Source organism: Adiantum capillus-veneris, chromosome 25 (assembly GCF_014529385.1).
Source record: "Adiantum capillus-veneris isolate H3 chromosome 25, ASM1452938v2, whole genome shotgun sequence".
In the NCBI taxonomy this organism is placed as follows: Eukaryota; Viridiplantae; Streptophyta; class Polypodiopsida; order Polypodiales; family Pteridaceae; genus Adiantum; species Adiantum capillus-veneris.
The window spans coordinates 124,515,728-124,543,467 of record NC_140955.1 but is presented as its reverse complement, the minus strand read 5'-3'; positions in this window follow the sequence as shown (position 1 = coordinate 124,543,467).

Sequence of the window (27,740 nt, the reverse complement as noted above, 5' to 3'; positions counted from 1 at the left end):
CCGATTATTGAGGAAGGTAGTGATACTGACACTTCGTCACACAAATCTTTCTTTGGACAGGATTTTTCGAGAGTACAGGCTATTTGTTGGCACTTTCTGTATTGTTTCTTTTTTTTTCAACACATTGTACAACTCGACAAGGTCGATTATTTGTGAATGCTCGTCACGGTCGCCTTTCTTTTGCTATGCCATTGTCAATTGGCAAGAGTATGTTAGCTATGAGCACTAGAACTGAATAAGTACTTATGTGAAGCAAGCCCTTTCAGTATTTGTCATCATAGTTTCCAAAGTTTGGAGTATGCTATTAGCATAGGAACTTAGGGAAACCTGCCAAGATGTCTAGAGGTTTTTAAATCACACGAGAGTGTAGCTACCTCCCTTTTTCATTGCTTTCTTTCTCTTTGGATTCCTCCTCTTGAATGGGAGAGATTCTTCTTTTGGGGGTCTCTTCAAGAGGCCTCCAAATCTCTCTCTTCTCTTGGAGAGGAAGGGAAATTCCATAGACACGAAGTTGTTGAGTAACTTCGGCTTGCAAAGTAGGGTTGCCCATAGCTCACGGTGATCTTCTTGGAGGGAACAAACACGAGAGGAGCCCTAGTCTATTCAGACTATCGAGGCCGCAAGTGCATTTGTATCGAAGAGAGGCCAGCTCAAAGATTGGAGATAATCCGAGTGTATGATGATGGAGATAGATTCCGAGACGAAAATGGGAACCACTATTTAATAGTTAGTAACCCTGAAGATTACAACAGATATGGAGATAACATGGCTAAAAGGAAAATGGTTTCAGAAACTCAAGAACCGCCACCAAACATTGATCGGCCCGGAGTTATTTTTATGTATGATAAGAAAACAATCAGGGTTCCAACTTATAACGAGAATGTGGGAATCTACAAACATGAGAGCGAGGGTATAGTCTCTTACTTTCGCAGCAAAGAACCATACGTAAACGAATTAAGAAAAGACAAAGTTCTTTACTTATTCTCTTATGAAACTAATACGGGGAAGGGCATATTTTTTGTTGATAGATACGGGCAAGAATACCAACGTATTCTCTCAGAGGAAGTAGAAAGAGCAACAGGTCCAGGAGCATCAGCATATGCCCCTGAGGAAGTGCCAAGAGCCGCCCACACCCCAAGCAAGTCAACGAATCCTTTTTCAGATGAGTATGACACTACCTCACATTCCACCCGACCGCAAGCATTCAACAACCAAGACCAACTAGCAAACCAGCCATCATTGTAGGCATGGCTTCGACAGAGTGCAACAATGGAACCAGAACGAAACCGAGAGGGTTATCAAGCCGCACGAGGGCTCATGGATTTGCAAGAACCACCACTCTATTCAAGGGTCAACAGAGCCTGGAGGACCACCCATGGAACGAGTTCGAAGAGAAGAATCACCTCCAGCGAGAACCGTTAGAAATTATGGCTTAGGAGCACCATTGGGAGAGGAACCAGCCTATTACAGAAGGCATGAGGAGGTATATCGACTAGGACGGGGGGATCCAATGATGAGGTTTGTGGACCATTGAAGAATTAGACCTTCTCAAGTTCAAAAATGGGTAAACAAGAAATACATAGGAAGCAGAGACCCAAGAGATCATGTAGCAGCCTTTGTGCGTGTAATTAGAGCCGCAGAGGTGTTAGATTTTCCCACCCAATTTTCACGGTTTGGACTAACCCTAGAGGATGATGCTGCCACTTGGTTTGACTCTGTAGAGCGTAGAGACTTTGAGTCGATGGAGGAAGTGTTTGACGAGTTTATCAAGGAATTCTCTCAAAGAGGAATAGCTCATAATACTGTCTCACAGATCCATAAATTCAAACAGAAAGATGGAGAATCTGTACGAAAGGTAGCCCTAAGACTAAAAAGATATGTTAAGTTGGAGAACTGCCAACTCAGTCCAGACTTATGCTGATATTCATCCAAGGACTAAGGAATGCAGATCTCCAGAAATACTTACATATGAAGAGGAGCACGACGTTGAATGACTTGACCAAGGAGGCTCTGTACCTTGTGGACAATTGTGCGGTCTACAAAGAAGGGGAGTTCAAGGACCTTGATGACGATTCTTCTTCACAGCAAAGTGGAAGCAGGTCTTCTAAGACAGCACCGAAAGGAGAAGGAGCGGTAAACCAGGAGCAGCTTGTAGATGAAGTGCTAAAAAAGATCAACTTGTACACCAAACCCCAGGCTAAACAGCCCAAGTGGTGTGCTATTGAACAAAAATGGACAAACCATGGGACCGAGGAATGTTATTATAACAAGGGATATGTGAGAGAGAGACCTTATGCTCCCCAAGCTCCAGTAGCTTCCCCTCAAGTTCCACCGATGCCTAGATGTCAAGCAGGCAACTTACCAGGACCTGTAGGTGTAGAAAGACCACAACCGGTGTTGGGACAACAACCACCCCTACCAGGATTATGACCAGTTGGTATAAGATACACACCAACAGTAACTGAATCAGAAGAAAAGGCTTTGGTGCCTATGCATGCATATTATGAAGATCCCAATGGATATGCGGCAAACCCTGTCTATTATCCACCAGAAGAATCCTCGACACCAGAACCATGGAGCATGATAGGGAATCAAGGACCATCAACTGCTGCACAGGCCGCGGGAGAAGGAAGATATAGCCTAGATGAACGAACACTGATGTTCATAGCCAATGGAGGTATGGACGGACAGAGACATGCTTACCAACAAAGAGGAGCTCAAGGATCACCTCAACAACCCAAGGGACCCTTCTACAAGTGTGGAGGAGACCATTGGTTGAGAGACTGCCCTCATGATTAAATTATTAGAGTCAATGCGTATTGCCCAGAATGCGGAATTACTCATTTGATTCCCGATTTCCCTAAAAACCCGAGCAAAGGAGCAAAAACCACCTTGAACATGTTAGAAATAGTACCTTCCAGTGGAGGATCGGAAAATGAAACAATCATACCTATTCAGGCGGTAACACGGGCCCAAGCCCAAAGAAGGACGAATGAACCCATAGTTGAAGAACCAAAAACCAATGCCCAAAGTTCAGAAACGAAAAATCAGACAAGCACTTGGAAAGCTAGAAAGGCGCGTAGGAAAGCCAGGAAAGAACAACAGCAAACAGCCCTATCCGAGGAGTTGAAACATACCAAGGACAGATTGGAGAGGTTAGAGGATTTAGCTAGCTTAAGCTCACACACCACAGCAGCCGTAGCACCCAAGGAAATAGCAGAGCCCAAAAGTGCAGGATCAGGAGGATCTGTACTGGCAGACAAGGTAAACGAGCAGTTGGATGCGCTTCTAAAAGCTTATGAAGCTCGACTTAAAAAGAACCAAACCTAGGAGCAAAGGTGGATGACTTATCCATATGCAGAAATAGAAAAACAGAGGTTGGATATGTGTAGATAGATGATCGAGACGGCTCAATCATTGATGGAAGACCCACTGGGTAAACCGGCAAATTGTCATGAAGCACCAGCTCCAACCCCTATCCAACCAACATTAGAGAAACATGAGGAAACAAAGGAAAGACTCACTAATGACTATGAGTCTAGAGGAGATCCTATCATAGTGCCAAATACCACCGATGGGGCAAGTGACGGGTTCCAACCTAAAATATTGGCAGAAATGGGTAAGGACTGTAACAGTCTAGATGAATTGTGGAAGCAAATCCGTGACGTCAACGAGGCTAATAGGATGAGTAACCACATGACTAGCATGAGAAAAGAAAAGAATGTGATCTTACCTCCTATTGAAGAATTTGAGGCAAGATCTCAGATGAACTTTGAGATACATTCACAAGGGGGAGATCAAGGATCAATTAGTTCGGGGAACAGCCAACCAGACTCTTTGAGAACTTTACCCTCTTACCTGGGAGAGTACGAAGCTAAGTCGGAAGTGAGAGTAATCCCATCTCAAAGGCTTTATTCTAACAAGGTGATGGATTCACGAGGATTGATTGAGTTGTTATCCACCCCGGTGGCATGCACAATCACGTTGGCAGAACTCCTAAGGTTAAGGCCAAACATGTGGACCACAGTAGGAAAATGCTTAGAAAAATTTGGAGTGAAAGACCCCAACTTGAAGCTACAAGAAGGGATCAGGGAGTTAGACAGTCCTAATCTAAACACTAGGCTAGTACCATTGAATAAGGTTGGAGAATATTGCGAGGGAGAAGACGGAAACACTACTCTACCGGTAGAATTCCAAGGAGTAGTCTCCAAGGCTATTCTTGACAGTGGAGCGGGGGTTGCTATTGCCACCAAAGAAATTTGGAAAAAATGGGGAAAACCAGCTTTGAGGGCTACCAGAATGAAACTGCAATTGGCAGATGGGTTCATGGAGAAGCCTTTAGGACTCTTAGAAAAAGTGATTGTCACTTCTTGCGGAATCGAGTATGAGCATACATTTGCAATAGTCGATTTCAACAAAAAGAACAATTATGAGATGATCTTGGGACGACCATTCATGCGACAACTGAAGATGGTCCAAGATTGGGGTTATGACCACATATACCTTAGACATGGCAAAACGACAACTAAAATACACCTGAAAGACCATAGTTATTTACAAAGATGTCAACCAAACACCGGTGAAAGAGTTTGATTCAGCTACAGTAGCAGGATCAGAACTACCAGCATGGTTAGGGCAACCAAAAGAGCTATGGATGTGCGGAGCTTCACATTGTGGAAGCTTAAGAAGAGAGGAATGCGTCTTAGAAAGAGCAATTGAGGACAAGGAGTATATTCCGGAATCTTTCCCTGAAGATGCCTTGGAACCTCTAGAATGGGAACACATACTGGCAACATTGGATGTCTGTGCCATTACTGACAGTCCAACAACAAAATTTTGCGATAAGGATGGCTATAATGTGTTACCCTATTACATGGTAAGTGTTGTACCAGAAAAGGAGACAGTAGAACCACCAGAACAAGAAGAGTTTTACAACTCCTCTGAACAATTGGAAGTAAATGATGACGCAGATAATGAGTGTTCAGACACCTCAAGTGAGCGTGGAAATGAAGCCGAGAATATCAAATTTTATGATTTTGCTAATCAACACCCTAGACGCCAAGAACGCTATAGGAGGAAACGAGTAGGAAACAAAGCGAGAGAGAACCTGATGCCCAGGATAAAAGGTAAAACTCACTATTTGATGCTTGTAAAAGCAGAGGATTGTGTAAAAGATCAAATATCAGGAAAATTCTCAAAAAATCGAATAGAACGAATGTGAGAGGAAATAAAACAGGTACGAAAAGCTAAAACCGAAACAAAATCACAAAAATATGAAAAATCAAAAAAAGAAATTACAAAGGACCAAGAGTGGACCAAACTGGAGTGTAAACAGAAATACCAAGAACTGAAACGGTCTTTGAGAGAGATATGGACTACGAAAGAAGATAGTGATGGTAAAGGGGAGTCAGAAAAGGGGAACATGAATGTACCATCACACTATCGGAAATTTACTATCCAGGACAGAAAAATCATCATAACACCACCAGTCAGGGAAAGAACCAACCAAGAATCTTACGATGGGCCTGAAAATGCAAAAAAGATAGACCTCATAGAACCAGGTGAAAAGCCTCAGGCGGTCAATATAGCTAACGATTTAGAGCCTGAGGAGGAAGCACAGCTAACGCAACTTCTCAAGAAGTATAAAGATGTGTTCGCTTGGTCCTATAAAGACCTCAAAGGAGTTGATCCATTGATATGCCAACATACAATTCCTTTGAAATTGGATGCAAAACCTAGCAAATAACATCCTTATACATATAATGACACATTTGCTAAACGAATCAAAGAAGAGATTGATAAACTGATGGAAGCTGAATTCATCTATGAGATCAAACATACAGATTGGGTGTCACCAATTGTGGTAGTTCCCAAAAAGAATGGAAAACTGCGCGTGTGTGTAAACCTCAAGAAGGTGAATGCAGCAACCATAAGGGATAATTATCCCTTGCCAATTACAGAACATGTACTTGAGCGAGTGGCCGGGAAACGGGCTTATTCCTTTCTATATGGGAGATTTATGCATATCGAGTTATGCCATTTGGCTTAACTAATGCACCAGACACTTTCCAAAGGTTAATGACTCACACATTCAAGGAATACCTAAGAATATTCTTAGAAATTTACATGGATGACCTGTGTGTACACTCTCTTCTGCGAGAGGAACATATGGACCATTTGCAAAAGGTCTTTGAAAAGTGCAGGACATATCGAATCTATCTTAACCCGAAAAAGTGTGTATTTATGGTTAAGCAAGGACGAATCTTAGGACACATTGTTTCAAGAAATGGCATAACCACAGACCTAGACAAAGTCAAAGTCATTGTAGACCTGCCCAGGCCTACTAATGCGAAACAAGTGCAATCCTTCATGGGGCACTGCGGATATTATCGAAGATTCATATACATGTATGCAGTTATCGCACAACCTCTGTATCATTTTCTAGTCAATTTCGAGTGGACCGAGGAGTGTGAAACTTCATTCCAAAAGCTGAAAGAAAACATTATATCAACACCTGTACTAAAGGCACCAGATTGGGAAAAGATATTCCATGTGCACATTGATGCTTCAGCATATGCCATTGGAAGTATTCTAGCTCAACCTGGAGACGGAACAATGGATTTTCTAGTTTGCTATGCGAGTCGACAGTTAAATAGTGCAGAAAAGAACTACACAACCACCGAGAGGGAAGGGTTAGGAATGATTTATGATGTAAAGAAATTTTGGCATTATTTGCTTGCAAACAAATTTGTGTTCTTCACAGATCATCAAGCTCTTTTGTACCTAGTAAATAAACCTTGCAATACAGGGAGAATCGTACGTTGGTTTATTATATTACTAGAATTTGACTTCACAGTGGTGGTCAAAAAGGGTAAATCCCATCTACGAGTGGATCAGCTTTCAAGGATACACAACGGGGAAGCTCCTGAAGGAGTAGATGATGACATACCAAATGCTTATCTTTTCAACATTGAAATGGTACCCAAATGGTCTCAGGCAATTATTAGCATTCTCTCCTTCGGAAGTGAGTTTCATAATACGGGATGCGGATTCAAATAGCAAACAATTCGACAAACAAAAAACTTCCAGTTGATATAGCAGGACGGCTGTATCATCTTGGATATGACCTAATCCTACGATTATGTATAAATCCGGAAGAATTCGAGTGCTACCTTGAAGAGGCACATGTCCAGGGTTGTGCATTTCATTGTTCAACAGTGAAGACGCACCAGAGACTGAAATAGTTAGGGTTTTATTGGCCAACTATGTATGCGGACACACATTCCTATGTTACCAATTGTACTATATGTAGTGCCAAACGACCAATGGATCACGCAACTTTGTTTAACGTAAACATAGCTCCTACATGGAGTCAATATATCATTGACTTCTTAACCACCAGGACGTTCCCTGAGAACATCACAAGAGCACGAAAAAAAGCTACAGAGCTGGAAGCACGTGACTTTCAGTTCATTGGGAATCAACTCTATAAGCGGGAAAAGGACAATCAACTTAGAATCTGTGCAAGTGAAAGTGAATACCTGTTGATTCTAGAACATTCACATAGAGGAATAAGTGGAGGCCAAAATTTTCGAGCGATAAGACGGCAAAAATTGTCTTAACCGTAGGAATTTGGTGGCTGACATTGCACATGGATGCTGAAGAGTTCGTAAAGCGTTGTCACGCATGTCAACGCACCAAGATGCCAATAAAAAGAGATGAGATGCCATTACGGCCAATGATGGGAGCAAGAGCATTTGCAAAATGGGGCATTGATTTTGTGGGACCTATATCACCCCCTGCATATCGCACCCATACCCAATATATCATTGTGGCTACGGACTATGTCACAAAATGGGTTGAAGCCAAAGCAACACAAAAAGCTGATGCATGCACCACGGCACAATTTTTGTATGAGAATGTTTTTGTACGTTATGGGTTACCAATAGAAATTGTCATGACCGTGGAACACATTTTCTCAATGAAGTCATTGAATATCTGCTAGAGGAATTCATGGTCATACATAGGAAATCCGCACCATACCATCCACACGCCAATGGGCAAGTTGAGGACACAAATAAAACACTATGCACGGTTCTCACTAAAATAGTGTCAAAATCAAGAACAGATTGGGATCAACAGCTACACTCAACACTATGGGCATACAGGGTAGCTTACAAAACATCAATAGGAACAACACCATACAACATGGTATTTGGCCTAAATGCTACACTATCCATAGGGTTTTTAATCCCAACTCTACGAGTAGCAAAAAGCTTGGAATGGACAGGGTATGAGCTCTCTTCAAGGATTGATGATCTTGAAAAGCTAGATGAACTCTGCTTACGAGCTGTCACTTCAATCTATGCTAAAAAGAGAAGACAAAAGGAATTTTTTGACAAACATGTGCGTACCAAAGAGTTTAAAACAGGTGATTACATACTTGTTTATACCTTGAAGCAACATGCAAAGAAACTTAAAAAGCGAGGGATGGGACCATTTGTGATTAGTGATCTATCACAAAGTGGAGCTGTCAAGCTTGCTTCATTAGCAGGTGAAGAAATGCTAAACTGGATTAGTGGATGTCGACTGAGGAGGTATCATCTACCACTCACACAAGAGATGCTCCAACAAATTCATCAAGGAAAACGGAGAATAAAAGAAAAACACAGAGTACGGGAGGAAGCTCAAGCCGAAGCACAAGAACGAATTACAAAAAGACGGCTTCTGCGACAACAACAACAAAGTGGACCACCATTGAGAATCACTACCATTCGACTGACGAAGTTGGAAGAGGAAACAGTGGAGCCAATAATTACGGTAAAAATGGGCAGCAATCAAGTTGAATCAACAACATTGCTTGATTTAGGGGCTCAAGCAAATTTGATCTCTTACGGATTATACCAACAACTCAAAGTCACAGGTCAACTTAAGTCTACTCCCCAAGTGCTGGAAAGTAGCGCATCACACCCATTGAAAACATTGGGATGGACTATATTGCATGTACAGATACATCAATATATTTACCCACACAAATTCTATGTGGTGATAGATGAAAGCACACAACACCAAATGATGTTGGGGCAACCTTGGCAAAAATCATACAATGTGCAGATAGATTGGAAAGCAAAGGCGGTCAAAATTCAACATGAACATGAACAACAGGTGATAGCTTTTGCTCAGCAATACAAGCATGATCAACTGCAAGCCATCCAATCATTGGAAACAAAGCCCAAAGCACAAATGCCATTAAATAACATGATACCCGCGATAAACAATCAAGTAAAAGCCAACCATGTTAATTACAGACATATGAAGTCACCGGCTGCAATGCAAAGATCTAGGCTACCAAAACCCGGGAAACAAGTATGGATGCGGAAAGATAGAAATGACATGGCAGACAAACAACAATGTAACAAAAGGATTCCAACAAAGCAGATGGTTAAACCACAAACCAAGGTCATAAAACAGATGTGGATCCCAAAGAAAATGCTTAGTCAGAACCCAAATGTCACTCACATTTGGATACCAAAGCAAAAGCCAAAGGAATTACCTTCAGTACAAGCAACAATGGAAAGCAGACAGCGGCATTTCAAAAAGGAAAACCGACATATATGGATGCCGATGAAAGACAAACCAGTGGCAAACAAGAAAGAGCCAAACCATCTACAAAAATCGGCAGCAACAAAATACCAATGGAAAGCCAAGGTCATAAGGCCCATAGCCATTACATCCCAGCCAATTCTATCCTTAGAAACAGCTACGACTCCATCAACAGTGTCGGCAAAGCAATTGCCTTTTGCAAAAAAGACAATTAAACAGAGAGCAGCACAGTTACAATTGTTACTTGCAAAGAAAGCAGGAAACCTCAACGGCGAATGCCAATAAGAATCTTGCTTATTCCCTTCTCTTGCACAGCATTAATTTTTCCATGCATTGACAGAGTATGCATAAAGTAAGGCCACATTAATCGGCCAGGCATTAGCACAAATTTTTTAACCTATGCACGGCACATACTTTGATGCAAAACCTTGTCGTCCGAGAGGACTCCGGCTAGGAGGGGGGGAGGCATTTTAGAGGCACTCTCAAATGCGGAACCAATGACAGATTTTAAGGGTTGTTGTTTGATTGCGAATTCTTTTGGAGTAACCCAAGTAGATATGCCCTTATACAACATGAATCTACAGGTATAGGGGGCCAAACGCCAAATCAAGCCCCTAGGTGTGTGTATATAAGTAGAAATAGCCATTTTTCATGCAAAATATTGGTAAAACAGAGAAATCCGGCCATAAAAATTGCATGTGAGTGTATATAATGTGTTGCGGTGATGTTTGTGATTTATTATGATTTTTGGGGATTTTTTGGGTTTGATTTTCTATTTTCCTTTTAATTTTGCTAATTTTCCGCAGAAAAACTTCAAAAATACAAAAAGCAAGTGAAAAACAGTTGTAATGAAAAACAAAAAATATGGTGATGATCAGTGACTATAGGACAACCTATGGTACAATGGGGGTGCAATTATGAGACTGGAGCGGAAAGTGTGTTTTGGCCGAAATGCCAAATTTCTGGTAAATAGAGCAAACGGAGTCCAAATCAAGAAATTTTTGAGCCTAAACCGCATTTCACAAGAAGATAGGAGCACATGTCAAATTTCATGAAAAGTGGTTCGCGGACCTCCATTATAAGAAATTTTCACTCCAATTTTAGCTCATTCTCACTATTGGCTTTGTGGAGAGAGCTTCTGCCACCTAGAGCGGATCGACCTTCCAGCAGCTTCTACGACGCGCACGACTACCCGACGAGCTCTAGACATGAGAGGTAGGCTCACCACCTTGAGTTTTTCGCGCATGTTTGTCATTATGTCGCGAAAACTAGCGTAGGGGTCACACACAAAGCGAGCGGTAGAGACCTACAAGTAGAGACGGTGGCCTAACGGCTAACCCGAAAGCAACAAGACTTCATCGGCACCTTAACCTAGTTTAGGAGACCAAGCCAGGATGTCCAAAAGCAGTAGGAAAACATCGGGAAAAACCCTAATTCCCAGAAACCCGCAAGAGGCCACCAAATGGGAAATCGGCGAAACGACGACCAAATGCTATCAAAATTCATGGGTAGGAGCATCTCGACATGCTCGACAAGTCTATATGACCTGCATGACCAAAAAGTGACCCGAGCAGCACTAAGCGTCAGAAACGGCATCAGACACACAAAGCGTCAAATTGCACTTGCGGCCAAACCGCAAGTCCGTTTGCCACCAAACTTCACGAGCGGCTCTCCTAGACCATCAACAACCAAATCTTATGGTGGTAGACCACCACAAATAATCAAAGGTATGTACATGCAACCACAGGTGCTTCTAGAGCGACAAATTTCCAAATGGAGCTCCAGTGAAGCCAAAGTCGACGAAAACCATACGGCAAGGATCCCCAAAGGATCGGGAAGCTATGGAGATCAACATCGAGAAATTTCATCGCCAAAAAGCACTCCAAAAGTCAGAAAACGGCTCGGAGGATCTGAAGTCCACACAGGAGTTATACTCTATCCATTTGACTTTTTTGTTGAAATTAGGCTCAAAAGGAACTTAGGAGAGCAAAGGGTAAGCACTGGGAGCACTAGCACTGAAAAAATCACCAGGAGACATCCTACGCGTAGGATGTCTCAAGGGCACTTTTTGGCACAGACTCCAACATTTTTTTATCATGCACATGTTCTGAATGACATTTACAAGCCATACACCAAGTTTCATCACATTTGGACCAAGTTTGACCTCATATGCATGGAAAAACGCAAAGTTGCGGCATAGAGGCAATAATGGGCCAAAGACCTACCAAATCTTGTCCAAATCCCATGAAACTTGCACAACACATTCACCAACACATCAGCAAACAATCTGTGTGGTCAGGGGAAAAAAATGATGAAATAGACATCCTACGCGAAGGATGTCTAATTGACCTCTTTGGCATGCAAGGGATGTTTTATCATTCCAGATCCAATTACCTCATCATCAAGAGCCCATATGTCAAGTTTGAAGCCATTCTAATCACTTTTGACCCCCAACACCTTCAAGATACACTTTTTGAGCCCAAAAACACCTCACAGAGCCTTACAAGCATCAAATCTTGTCCAAATTCAAATCCAAGAACATGGCCATGTTCCATAGGCCAAGGACAACCCACATAACAAGTTTCATGTCATTCTGATGAGAAAGACATCCTACGTGTAGGATGTCTTCAGCATAAATTTAGCCTTCTGTGCAAAGAATGACATCATGGGAGCCAATACCATGGTGCATTGAGCCCATATACCAATTTTTAACCCATTTGGACATCCATTGTTACCTATGATGGACATTCTACCCAAATTGTGACCTAAAGCATTAATAAGCCCCAAAAATCCACTTTTTGATATCCAAATTCAAATCCAAGCATATAGCCATGTTCCATGAGCCTTACACTACCTGCATGTCAAGTATGAACCAATTCTGATGAAAAAGACATCCTACGCGTAGGATGTCTAGATGGAAATTTTTGGCCAGATTTGCAAAGTGAGCACATGCACAGCTTCACAAGTTCCTTTTAAGCTTTATTTTCAATTTGCAAGTCATTTGGATAAGTAAAACTTGTTTCCCAACTAATATGGAAAAAAGCGCTAACTTCGGACTACTAAGTGCAACAGGATCTATGGCGGCCTCGAAGTCACTGGCAAAAAAGAAAAGAATGACCATCAAGGATTATATGGACGAAGTGGAACCCTTTGTCATTCTAGAGGGAACACTAAAGCCCACCAGCAAGTCCAATGACCTAAAAATCTACCAGGGAGTGTTCAAAGACAATGAAGGCAATGTCATAGAGCTATCAATGTTTCCAAGAGAGCTCAATGAATTTGTACGAAGCAAAATGACCGGCTACTTGGAGAAAATTGACCTCCACAACTACTTCGAAGCAATACCGGCGGGGGTGGACATCAAAAGAGTCTGGGAGTTTGTAACAAGCATCAAAGAGGATGGAGTGGCCAAGGTAATAGATTTACAAGGCAGACCAGATACAGAGATCATAATCACGGAGCGGGTGGTAGCCCATGCACTAGACCTCTCCAATGAGGGAGACAGTGTGACAAAAAGAAGGGATGAAGTCAAAGTGTACAAAGAGAAAAAGGAAAATTACACCTTTGAAGACATTGCCAACCCAAAGGTGGCAATTATGAGCTAGTTTTACAACCAGTACTTCCACATGTGCACTAAGAGGCCACAAAAGTACAGGATGCCGCCAGGTGCACTTGCCACGACGTTCACTTGGGCAATGACAAAAGGCACCCCAAAGATAATCAACTATGCGGCATACATACATGACAGCTTAGTAAAGATGGCAACAAAAAGCCAACATACATAGTGCCAGGAGAGCTGATCACCAAGGTGGTTTATGGGGCATTACACGCTAAAGGAAGGTGGCATGACCCCCCATCTCAGAATGATTGGCTAAGAGTAAAAGAAGACCAAGGAAGATGAGCCGCAACGGGCACCAAGGGTGGCTACGAGGTTGAAAAGACCGCTAGAGTCAGTTGAAGAGCAACAACCCCGAGCAGAAAAAGGAAAGAAAGAGTTTGCTCAAGTGCCGGCCAAAGAAACTAGGTCTCAGAAAGCGGAAAGACTTGAGAGGCTGATGGAGAGTTTTCCAGCAGAAAGAGCCCTCAAGGGTGATTTAAACGAACTCTGGAAGCCATCTCTCGAGTCTATGTCCGGATCACATTAGGGCCAAAAACGACTCAAAAAGGCTGTGTAAGAAATTGGTTAAATTACTAATTAGCAGAGCCGTTTGGGGTCAAAACGGCTCCAAATTTGTCTGTTTTGGTCATTTAAAGAATATCTACGCAATCTAAAGCGTATCTAGGTACATATCTCTAAATATTCAAAAAGATATCATTTTCTTCACATTCCTTTGTGGCTCACCTTGAAATTTGTTTTCATTTACTTCACTTGGTGGCAAATAGTTGTTTCCACTTTTGAATCTCTCTTTTTTCTCTCACCTTTCGCGAGCTTTTTCTCTTCTTCTCTGATGCACCTTGTTCTGCTGCTACATTATTTTCATTATACTTTTTTCTCCTTCATTACTTACAATGACTAATACATCTTCCATTAGTGATAACCGCAAGTTTCACTTGAACATTAAGCTAAGCCAGGAATATGCTACTACGCGGAGTGTCTATCAAAGACCAGTTACAACTGCAAATGAAGCACAACAACTTCGCTACGAGGGAAAGAAACACATTGATATATGGATAGATGGGAGCTTGTATCCACCGGATCCTAGCACTGGAAGGTATCCATCTTTTTACACACCTCATGATTTGATGAGATTTGTTGTTGCATGGCAAGCACTGGAACAAAAGGATGGCTTGCAGAACACGAGGTTGGAAAAGCACCATCAAGGAATAGTGTTAACGTCATCGACTACCCATCGTCTTCTATGATTTGGGATCCAATTCTAACAATAGATTTAAAAAATGTACATATATGCATAATGCATGCAGAGATTAGAATCTTGGACAAATTGCTTCGACTCCATCTTGAATATGCATATTCTATTAAGCCAACTAAACTTGCAGACGAGTGCATAGAAAAATGCAAGGCTTTGCTCTCTCAAATGGGTTTTCATGGTGGTCAAGTGCATCTAAAAAAAGATCCCACTCTTTCAAAAGGAACCGGTGATGTTTTGCAAGATGTTTCAATGGGTGGAGCAAAAGCCAGAAGATTTTTGAGTAACCATGACAACAAACAAGTTGATGCTATGTGGAACTGCTGGAAGGATATTTGTGTTATAACAACCAATGTCAAAAGTAGACCAGATGTAGCCAACAAACGCATGGAAGTGTGGAAGAAGCTCGACAATTTTTTGAAAGTTTTGAGACAACAAGTTAGCTCTGCTACTTATGCAGATGACTTTAAAAAGACAAAAAAGCTTTTAATAACTGCTATTACAGATGCTTGGGGAGCAAAAGACATCACATATTACTTGGTGAGTATTCAATTACTTTCTAAAGTCTGGATAGTATTTTACTTTGCATCCTATTGAGTTGAACTAACTTTTTTTCTATTTTTAGCATATTCTGTACCTGCATGGACCATATTTTGCAGAACAAGGACCCCTTGCAACATGGAATACTAAGGGAATGCAAAAATCTCACTATCAAGCGAGGACTTCTTTTTTCAAATGTACGAGAAAGGGAGGTGGACAAAGAAGGAGCAATGCACTAAAGGAATTATTCAATTGGTTCTATAGGAGGAAATTACAACGGATGAGATCAAACAACCATGCTGCTCAACCACAGATCTGAGATTAATGCTTCACTTTGAAACTTTGTACTGAATCTTTCTAAAGAGATCCAAATTCAAAAAAGATATTTTGGTGCAAAAAATTGTCAAATTTACATCAGTTTTTGATTTTTTTTATATCTCCAGGCATGTCACCCCTATATCTCAAAAAATTTCTTCTTTTATAGCCCCCAAGAAGGTTGACATTTGTCTCCTCAGCTGCTACTGCATAGCTAGAGTAGCAAAGAAAGTATCCTTCTCTTGAGGCATTGAATCCTGCAGCATATCCAAACATTTGAAGTGTTGTTGCTCTCTCAAGTAGCATAATCTTGTTTGCATTGATTTGAAGGGGAGTGTACCCTAAAAACCGTGACAATATCTTTAGTGCAAACATTGGCAACTCAGGATCTTCAGAATACTGCATGTGGAAAGCACAGAAGGTGGCACTATCCAATGTAGTTATGTAGTGCATGAGAGAGGAGGCATCCCTTCTTGAAGAGCCCTCTATTGCTTTCCCTCTCGAGCCTTTAGCTCTCCCAAGAAAATTGTCTTTGTCAAGGAGTTCAATCTGCAAAACAAGACAATGAGTAATTAAAACTAACTTTAAAAAAAAGAAAGATTTCAGTAGGGAGATCACCTTTTGCAATTCATCTTCGGCAATGACTTTTTCTTGAAGGAGATTGCATGATCCGGTCATCTCTCTTATGTCAACTTCCTTTCCAATTTTTTTCAACTTAAAGTCTCTGCCAAAAGATTGGATGCCAAGCTCAACAAGCCTCTTCTCAAAATCCTCATCTTTGAGGGAAGGTTTTTCCTCTTCCACTCTTCTCATGCATAGAGCAAGTGCATCAGGAGCAGGCAAAAAATCTTTATTGGATGTATGAAGATCAAGTGCCAAAAAATCCTCTTTTGACTCTTCTTCTGTGTCAATAAAATCTTTGGCCACCTCAGAAGCTTCAGAAATGGTTGCAATACAGTAGTCCTCCCTCATATTAAGAAAACACTGGATATGATGGAGATGAATATACTCTTTCCCATTGATAAAGAAGTAGGGAAGGTTTGGAATAGTAAGGGAAGCTTCAGATACCTCTACCTCATCTGTTGGCTCATCAATGACAGTACTAGCTCTAAATTGAGCAACATCAAAATTTGCACTCTCCTGCTCCTCAGCTGCAACATCAACTTCCTCCTCTTCTAGAATTTCACTTTTCTCAAGCTGCAAAACTGTGGAAACATTTTTATTTGTTGCCTCATCTGTATCTTTCACTTCATCAGCTTTGCCTTGCATGTCAACTTTAAGGAACAAAAAGAAAAGAAAAGCAACTTCTTTTGGAACAAGGTTACAAGATTTTAAATGTAATTGACAAGAAATGGTAGGTGGACAAACAAAGGAAGTCTTCTTAGAAAATCTTCCAAACCTCCTTGTTACTTTGCTCTTCTCAATTGAGTTTGTAGTATATTCGGTTAGATGACAATAAGCCTTCCCATCTAAAACCAAACACTTGCCTTCAATTGCTTCTTCAAACTCTTTGAATTCTTCAGCCAAGAAGTATTTCAAATGGTCTAACAAAGCTCCAAGATCAAACACAGGGTTGAATATATCATATGCTTTGGTGTACACCTCCATGTCACCACCATCCATCACAGCCACCAATAGTTTCTCACTTGGACTCTCCTCCAAAATCTCCTCTCGGCCTTCAATCATGGTAGAGGAAAGGTCGACAGGGGAAGCTAGGTACAAGGTATGGAAATACGCCCAACGTTTGCAAATGTACTAGTGCTAATGTACTAGTTCCAATGTACCACAACAAAACGAACAACCGCGGACCTCGCGATACGCGCTGGACCCAGGCTTTGGAAGTGCCTCCCTGCGCGTCGTGCGGGACAAAGCCACACCAAACCGTACAACACCAAACGACGCGATAGGCACTGGACCTAGCCTCTGGAATTGCTTCCCTGTGCGTCGTGTGGGACAAAGCCACACCAAACCAAAAAACAACACCAAACGACGCGATAGGCGCTGGACCCAGCCTTTGGAACTTCTTCCCCGCGCGTCGTACGAGACAAAGCAAACAAGAAGCGATAGGGGCCACCGGTGTGCAATTTGCAAAGATGAGATAGTGCAAGACGATTACACAAAAGTAGATAATAACTTGCGTCGTATGAGTTAACATACAACATTTTTAAAATTCGAGACCAAGCTTTATATAACATCCGAAATATGACCGTTGGTGACATGTGTCAGCCATGTACATGTGCCACGTGGCATGCGCACAACGGTCGTCGTACGGAATGTCTTATGTATATAAAGCCTTGTCACGTGCTCATTTTGTGCTCTCTCCCATACTCGACATTCGCGTCGTGCCGTCCTCAACTACCCGCACTTCGAGTCATTCCTCATGACGCGATAGGCGCAAGTGCCAGAGTCTCGGTGAACCTCTCATCGTGTCGTACGGGGGTTGCTGCTTAGGTGTTTGTGTGCCCTCTATCGCATTGTGAAAGTCTTTTTTTTGGGAATACTCATGGCTTCTCATACGATGCAATAGGCGTATGTTGCAACGGCCAGGTGAGGGTCTCATCGCGTCGTGCGGGGGATCTGCTCGGCTTAAAGATTTCACCTCGCATACGATGCAATACGCTGATGTTCTAACGTGTGGTTGCGCCCTCTATCGCGTCGTACAAGGCGTTTTGTGAGATTCTTTTTGGATGTTCCAGTGATCACATACGACGCGATACGGACCTATTCCAAAGCTTGGGTCACCCTTCTATCGCGTCGTGTTGTCACCCTTCTCCTCACACACGGCGCGATAGAAACATCTTGAAGGTTGTGGCCTACGCGTCTGTCGCGTGGTGTGCTTTTTTACCCAAATGGCGAGGACTAAGAAAACTGCAAGGAAGGTCTACCAAGCCCCAACTGATCCAGAAATAGTTGATGCTGAGAAAGATGCAGAGAAAGCACCCCCTCCACTACCTCGTCAAAGGCCCAATGCCAGAAAAAGATTGAATTATCAGGTGAAGTCCCTAAGAGAAATAAGAAAAGCACAAAAGTCTACTTGTCTACTGATTCCGAAGCTCTCTTTCATGAGAGTTGTCAAGGAGATATCTGATAGACTTGTAAGCATGATGAATATCAAAACTTTTGTCTCGGTAAGGTGGCAGTCTCAAGCTGTGATGTGCCTTCAGGAAGCTGCTAAGGATTTTCTCATAGACTTTATGAATGATAGCTACATTGCAGCTGCATTTGCTCAAAGGGTCACACTTATGAGCAAAGATTTTGTGCTTGTGTCAAGACTAAGGTACAAGTTTGATAAGGCTCTTAAGCTCATTCCTAGTGAGGATCTTAGAGCCTTCCAAATTTTAAACATCCCTCCTTCCAGGCAGCAGAAAGATTCTGGGGTTGTCATTGAGGATGTTACACATGAGTACGAGACAAGAAAGTCCCAGGATATTAAAGCAGGAAAGGAAGTTGAGAGGGAGCAAGACATGATATCCGAGGATGCTATCCTTAAAGAGCAAGCTGAAATTTTAAGAGCATCCAACTCTCTTCTTTATGAAAAAGTCACAGGCCAAATGGTGGTGGATGTCTCCTTGTTTGGAGATACTGAGGCATATTTGGACATATTCCCTCAAGACACAAGTATGCTTGTAAATCCCAACATTGAGCTTGGTGACACTGTGCTCTATATCTCTCTCAGGTGTGTTGCTTTGCTAATTATTAGTGCATGTACATGGCAGACAGGCACAAGGGGCTCATTGGGGCTTGTGTTTACTTTTCTAGGTGTCTTATGAGGGATCTTCCAGAGGCTCTAGCTATGCAAATTGCCATACTTGACCCTCTAGTGACACGGTGCCTTTTCAACAAGCAAGGAACCCTTTCAAGTTTTTTTAATGATTTTAACATGCTGATCTGCAATTACATATTATACCCCTCTGTTGAAGGGTAATTCTTAACTCCTTACATGTTATTTTTAACATTTTATGGTATTCTCAGCTAATTTGTTTTTTTATTTTGTAGAGGACATTGGAGTCTTATTATCTTAAATCTTTTGGAGAAAGATATTATATTTATGAATTCATTGTCAAGTATCCATGGGAAAAGTAAACTGTAAGTATGAAGCATAATCTATGCTTGATGATGGCCCATTGTTTTCTATTAGTAGCTTTTTGATTCAATGTCTTATTGCAGTGTTGCCAAACTTATTGTTGGTCACCTGAGTACCACAAACAAGGATTACAATGTAGAAGCTTTCAAGTACTACAATCAAAAAGTGCCTTTACAAACAGACTCAACATCTTGTGGATGGAGGGTGCTTGCAAATGCATGGAGATATCTTGAGTCAAGGTGTCGGATGACTACACTCACTGTAAGTGTGGTTCATGTATTTATTTTGATGTTTTATGTATGTATGTCATGTCCTTTAGTTCCTTTTTCTATTTTTTTCAGTTGCATGACTATCCAGAGTCTTGGATCACGTGGGTGAGAGAGAAGGCTGTTTTTATGGTTTTGGAAATATCAATAAATCCAAATGATCCAGATTCTCCTTTGCCACCAAAGAAAGGTTTGGATGCAAAGAAAATGGATCAAAAGAAGAAAAGTCCTACAAAGATCCATACAAAGAAAAAGGATCACAAGAAGAGTCCTGCCAAGGGGAAGAGTCCCAAGAAGAAGAATATCCCTGCCAAGGGGAAGAGTCCTACCAAAAAGAAGATCCCTGCCAAGGGGAAGATTACCACTAAGAAGACTGCCAAGGGAAAGAGTCCCACTAAGAGCCCTACTAAAAAAAGAACAGATACAAAGGGCCATCCATTCCACTCACCATTGAAATTCAAGGTTCAAAAGCGTCGTACACTTAAGAACAATAAGGGGGAGGCACCTAGCTCACCTTTCAAGCTACCATTCATGTTGTCAAAGAAAGCTGCGAAATCACCCAAGCCAGCCAGTCCTAAGGAGCCCAAAGCACCAACCCCTGCCAAGTCACCACCACCACCCACTCCTGAACTTTCACCCCCTTCTGAACACAAAAGGAAAAGGGTCTCTGAGGATGCAGAATCCTCTCAGGAAAAAAGAAAAGTGGAATTTCATGATTGAATAGTCCACAAAAGCTATGTACACTTTTGTTCATTTTCTCCATATGAACATATATATATACCCTTTGGTGATTCATAATTTTGTACTTCAAATACTTAATACCAACTGTCGGTTCTTAAATGTGTATCATGTAAGTTTAAAACAACATAAGTAGAGAAAAGATAAATATATTTGCAAAATGATTACAATATTGAAGTTGTTTTTTCAAGTCCTTGCCAGTTGCTCAAATACAACTCTTTTTGGGGGAAGTCATGTGATGCAAGAGGTTGAATTCTCCATCCTTGTGCTCACCACAATTTCATCCACTTTAAATCTATACTTGGGAGATGTTTCATCAAGAAACTCAAGAGATTCTCTAACATCATTTAGTCTCCAATTTGTTGTTACTATCAGGCTTCTATACTCGGTGTGTGGATGTACTGTGACCTTTAGTTCAAACTCTGGACAATTTTCCTCAGAGTCGAGAGGAACCCACCTACCTAATTTGATATGAGATAGACATAGAATTTGGGCTTACTCTACAACTAATATTGTCACCAATATGGAAAGTTTATTTGGTGCTCCATCCGTCTCCAAGAACATTATCAAGTTCAGTCATAGAAAGTCTTCTATTAAGCCACATCATCTTTGTCCTCTGCAAATCCATTGTTTTGAAACATGCCACAAAGACATGTATAGGCAAGAACCATTGAACTTTAATCCTTCTTGATATCCTGCCCGGAGACATAGCTTTAAGGATGTCTTCTTTGATCTTCGATTTGAAGCTTGATATAGTACATGCATCAGCAGCTTCCCAATCAAGTGAACTTATGGTGGGAACGGGTAACTGATGTAGTTCTCCATATGCACCTTCTCGTGATGGAACTTTGTATTCTGCAAAATAGACAAACAAATCCATTGTTTTGTAAAAGGAAGGTGGCTTGTCAGCATACATAGCATCTGCAATCCCTTTATGGATTGCTTTGAACATCCCACTCAGACTCTCCACAGGCTGCCATTCCATAGCTGTTGAAGGAAATATATCTGGAATGGAATCAAAAAATGAGAAAAACAATGGGATAATGAAAAAAATTCACTGTATCAAATAGTTTTTTTTTGTACTTATAGTAAGAATGCAGTGTGGGATGTTCTTCCCAGTCTAACACCATATCCTTGGCCATGTACACATGTTGAACCTTAGCTAGCCAGCCATTTTCGGTCACTTTGAAAGCAAGAACACGACCTTTCTAATGGTTTTTTACTTTATCGCGTTTAGTTCTCTTCACTCTGTGTACACCTTTGCATGAAGGAAGCATTGTTACCCAGTCATTCACACGAAAAGATATGGACTTCCAAAGACCATCCTCTAACGTTATGAAAGTCACAAGAAGTTATGTTATGTGAAGGGCGACGTGCAAAAGACGCCATGGAAACTCACAGATTAAAGAAGAAAGAAAGTATACACGGAAAGACTTAAAACCTCTCACAAACTAGAGAGCGAGAAAGGTATACGTTTGAAAAAAGTAGGTGATTTGTCATTAATGCTCTTGTTTTGAGAGCCTTCTGACATAGATTTCGTATCTTTTGACAACGCTTTTTTGAAATATAAAATAGAATAAAAGACGAGACTTCATTGCTTTGAGCCGCAAATTTAATGAGCTCTCTCGCTGAAAGCACCTAAATATAGCAGTTTCAGCCTTGTGATCAAGACATTTAGCGGATCTTCGTCAAAATAGGACCACCAAAACCCACAATAGAAGAGACAAGAGTGCCATACTTTTGTATACATGTCAAATAACTATTGGACTATTCCTTAATCCTTAGATTAACAAACAGCCCTTTTTGAGTCGTTTTTGGCCCTAATGATCCAGAAGAGTGCAAAGGGACCATTTTGAAGATTATATCAAGAATTTTGAGATTCTTGATGCTGCAGCAGAAAACATTCCCCATGTCCCTTTCACCGAGGAGGAAGTGGAGCAGATAAGGCAGACACTGCTAGATGAACAAGAAAGCCAAGAAAGAGAAAGAAAAACAAAAGCAGACAGGGACTTAAAGGGCAAACCGGCAGCTTTACCAGATAGCCATAAACCCAGCCCACAGCCATCTCCACCGCCCTCACCACCTCCCAGCAGCCCTCCACAAGAAGATAATGCAGCTGAGGACAAACAAGACAAAAGGCAAGCAAAGGAGCAAGAGCAAAGGCAGGAACCTGAGCCAAAAGAAGAGGCCAAGCCTGAATCTCAGCAAAAAGGATTAGATGAGGCCTATTATGCATTTTTGGACCTGCTAGCTGCAGGTTATACAAAGTAAGAAGCCGCCACAGTCGCATTCGACTTGGCGAGGACAGGTCATAAAGAACAAATGCAAGGCATCCGGCTAGTGGAGCTAAAAGAAATTGCTACCGACACGGTAGACCTGCACCCGCCGTCCAATGACTGGGACGTGGTGATGACAAAGCTAGCTGGATTGTGAGCACAATCCATGGCTTCAAATAAAGAAATGACAACTCTCAAGGCCACTGAAGAACAGATAAAAAAGGAAGTAGATTCTCTACAAACACAAAGCCAAAGGCAAAAAGAGAGAGAAGATGACCCACAGGCCAGCTTGGCAACGGCTCTACAAAACTGCCAAGTAATGGAAGAAGCAAATGAGGCGGCAGCAAAAAGAATACAAGTAGCTGAAGAAGAGTGTCTGCAGCTCAGCAAGTCATTGCGAGATGCCGAAAGAGAAAGGGATAATCTGACACTACAGCTGGCCGAAGAATCGAAAGAAGTAGAGGCCATGAGAAATGCCAAGGAAAAAGCAGAGATAGAACAAGAAGCAAGCCTGGATGAGGTCCTTGAGCTCAAGGACCAACTAAAAGTCAAAGATCAAACCATCCAGAGGCTGCGAGCATCACCTGCTAGAGTCAGAGCTACGAGCTCGACTCAAATCATTTTCGAGAGTCAACTATATGAAGAGCAAATGCAGGAACTTTAGAAGGAGCTGACTCTCGAGAAAAAGCAGAGGTTAATGATGGCTGAAGGTTCTATCGTAATGCAAACAAGAATGGAGGAGGGCCAAAAAGCCCTGCAAGAAGAAGTGGAAAACATAAAGAAAAAGCTCGAGGAGGCGGAAAGAGTAAACGCTGAACTTAATGACCTCCTCGTGAAAATAGGCGAAGAAGCTGAAGCGGAAAAGAAAACACTCCTCAGGCAAATTGAGAAGTTGAAAGGCCAGCAAGGAGGAGAAGCAGAAAGCTCAGGGCCAACCGCCAATGAGGGCATCGACCTCAAAAATGTGGCAGATCCTGTGGACACACACATGCAAGAGGAAAGCATAGCAGGATCCTCTCAAGAGCCACAGTTCTAACACAAGAAGAGGAGGAAAAATTGCGTAAGGCAATAGAGGAAGAGCTAAGAGAAAGCACGAAGGAAGCCTTGGAATGGGAGCAGAGGGTCTTCAAATCTATGACAATCCAGAAGATCGACGCCAGCACTCTCAGGCGCGAGTGGCTTCAACCCTCTCACCCATATCCATTGCTGAAATATGAGGCAGCTACAATAAACAAGCGGATCAGAGAAGAGCCAACGGTACCTCTCTACAATGCAGACACCTCAAAGCCAGAAGGAGTTAAGCTTATAGTGGATTCTCAGCCAAAGTGGAGGAAGGCTTGGCTTACAAAGTACCCACAATACCTAATCCACCTGGTAGAGGCACCTAAAGATATCAGAGACAATCTCAGCTTTTGTCCCCTACCAAGGGTTAGGACGTGGAAGGCACAACAAATTTTGCAAAGAAGCCAACCCACTTGGCTGAACTACCCAAAGCTTTCAGGCGTAAAGGTAGGTGAGAGAATAAGTGTCCAATACATGGTGAAAACCCTAACGGGCACCATAAAGTTGTTCACTGGCTCACCTGACCTTACATGCATTATGATGAGGAAGATTTGCAGAACCATCTTAGCAGTGTTCGAGACCTTCAAGCCAGGCCAGGTGACCGACAACATATTCTTCTTCCAAGATACATACAGATGTGCTTATGATATGTCAGGTCAGCCTTCCAAGGAGGTGATACATGCGCTGTATCAAAGAATCATGTTTCTACCATCCTATCACCTCCAGGCTTTTGAAGAAGAATTCTAGACGGGGTTCTTCACCATGAATATAGATATCTTTGGCCCAACAATGTTGAACCTACATGCCAGGTACGAATCACTGCTAAAGATAAGGGAAACGATCAGATGAAGCAGCAGATCAAGGCCATGTCGGGGACGACATGAGCAACGGGGGGGGGAGTGTTAGAAGCTGGACACACCCCACGGCATCTAACTACTCGCAGGACTATTATTTTAGTAATTATTCATTCATTAAGGAAAACCCGATTTTTCACCTTGTAATTATTGGGACTTACAGAAGTTTCCAGATTATATCCCAGTTTTGATAGTTAGATTGAGTAGATGGTTGATTTTGGAACTTTAGGGTTTGAGACATTGTAAGGTATATATACCACTTTTTCACCTTAATGAAAAACCTTTTGTCATTTTAAAACAGGTTTGAAGTCTGTGAGTGAGCGTATTGTGTATGAGAGAGAGAGAGAGTGTGAGCTTCATCTTGACGCTACGTGTGCTCCAGTGGTCGGAATCGAGTGCGAAGAAGTGCAGCGTGTTGCCCCCGACTAGAGCTACACGCCGATACCAACATTGCGCGCGTACGGTCCGGCTTTGTGAGATCCTTCTATGAGCTTCATCGGTTGTTTGGGTGAGCATACGTTGTCCGATTTTGCATTGCAGCATATCCACTCGTTCACATTGAGTAGAACTACACATTAGGCACTTTAGATTTCGAAAACAAAGACCTGCAAATTTCGGCCAGACATCCTACGTGTTTCTGTACCTGGTGTTTTGGGTCGGGATTTTGGTTCATAGACCTTAGGGAGAGTGACCTATTGGTATTAGTAGGGTCTCCTTCAAGTTCTATGGTGTTTCGAGATTGTTTGATGGGTGTTCGGCTCTAGATTGCGTTGTAGGAAGTTTCCTCTCTTGCACTCTTGAAGGCTGTGACTTAGACAATTGGTAGAGACCTCTGTAGGAATTGGTTAGGAGTCGGTCAAGTGTAGGTTGACACCTTATGCTTGCTTCCACGTGCCTGCGGGTCGAGCTTCGTCCTTAGCTGCTGACATTACATGTTAGGTGAGTTCTTACTGTGCTGACGTTCGTCGCGGCGTATCCGTCCAACACTGCCTCTATGGCCACAGCGCCCATCCGAAACTGAGTGTTGTACATTTGCAAAACCTCCCTGCAAAGCCTTGAAAAAAGGGCCCTCTGAATCAAGAGCACCATGCTCTTCTGATAATGGAAAATCTCCGCAAAAGCACGGCTGCGCTTTCGCACCTTTTGAGGTCGACGGGGAGGTGCATTTGTTGCACGAGTTGAGGCAGCTTGCTTCCTCTTCTTGTAGACAATGCTCTTTCTCTTTTTTGGCCGCACAGGCACCTCCAACACCTCATAATCCGATTCCACCCACTCTTCATCTAATTCGTGATCTTCACTATTCAGTGGATGTGATGGTGTGGGTCCACTTCCTTTAGGGAGTGTCTTACCCCCAGTAGACATGTGAGCGGCATAAGTTTGTATTTTGACGCCAACGCATGGGAGATCTTCATCCGTTTGCGTCTCTACGGAGCCTTCTGATGGCTGCTTTTGGTTGTTTGTTTCTTTTCCTTGGTCGCTCTCATCCGCCGTGTTGCCCTCAGAATCGTTGGAGTCCGATGAGTAGACAACAAGGCGATGCTTCCTTCTCTCTTTTTCTATTGTAGAGGACTGACACTGTTGATTTGAAGCTCCAGCTTCTTTTGTGTGGACCTCACCTTGAGCTTGTGAAGTTCCAGCTTCTGTTGCTGTAGCTTGGATTCGTTGGCCATCCGGGCCCTCTGGATATGCAATCCTTGCTGTTTGTTTTGTTCTTGCCATGGTAGCACCTAGTATGGAAAATGACAAAATGAGCGCCTTCAACCTTTAAATAGGGTTTTTTGGGATTTGGGCCCTTTCACACTATGTGGCCAATTAAGTGAAAAACTCAAATAAACCAATTGAATTTAACAAGTAAAACTGGATCATGCAGATGGCTGACGCGACCACCCAAACGTTGCCTTTTTTATACTTAGTTGCATGCCAAGCCTCATGGCCCAGGGCCGCTCGCGAGCGTTTCCACTTCTCGGATGCTGTAGTATGGGAGGCCTTGCGTAACTGCTTTGCTAACATCGACTCTCTTGCCTTCTCAATAGTGCAAGTTCTCCCAAAGGTGTGCCTAAAAAACCAATTAAACATCTCTTGGAGGTAGTTGGAGTGTAAACCACCACCACCATGCTGAGTATTCTTGAAGTAGACTCCTTTTGCTCGATAGTGGGACTTATCCATGCTTTGTGTACTCCATATATCAAGCGAACCATAGTGATCCATGAAGTATGCACCATGCACATAGAGAATGTGCTAAAACAACCAAAAAGGAGATAAGCCAATAGAAAAGTTGCATTTTCAAACATTGCATATCTATTAAGTCCGTTAAAACAAACCATGTAGTGTGTAATCTTGCTTTCAGACCATCCATCCTTAGCAGCCTTTGTGAACTCATAAAGCATCTTCTTGAACTCCTCTCGCTGCTCAATGGTGGTGCTTGAAACATTCATCAACTTCACAACCTTTTGAAAGGATGACCATACTAGCTTGCATTGGTTAGAAACCTCCACATTGGGATCTTTGTCCGTTGTGCATGAACACAAATCTTTCCACAACTCCCACCGCTTCTCACTTGCTAGATCGACACTTTCCATGGATACCTGCATTGGAGACTTTGACGTCTTCTTGAAAAATCGACGTGCCTTGGCTCCATTCATGGAAACCTTCTGTGCCACCTCATATGTCTTCTCCCTACTGTTAAGTATGGAGCCTGATTTACCCTTGTAATTTTCTGTGGTAAAAGCGCACATTTGTAAGGCCCCCATTATGAGGAGAAGCCATCGTGCATGAAGGAAAATCACTCACTGGAAACCAAAATTTTCACGGACAAGAATCAGGGGCAACTTTAAAGGCCTCGGGGGCGGAGGCCCCCGAGACTTATTTTTTCCGCCGGAATATTCTTTTTCTCCGGAATATTATGGCCGGAAGGCGGCTGGAAAGTGGTCGGAAAACAACCGGTCGGTTGGCCGGTGGCCGGTAGTCAATGGCCGATGGCCGGTGGTCGAAAGTCAATGGCCGATGGCTGGTGGTCGGAAGTCAATGGCCGGTGGCTGGTGGCCGAATTCAATGGTCGGTGGCCGAATTCAAAAGCGGACTTGTCTTCTCAAGGGCGGCCACACATGGACGGATTGGAGGGTCCGATTTGGACT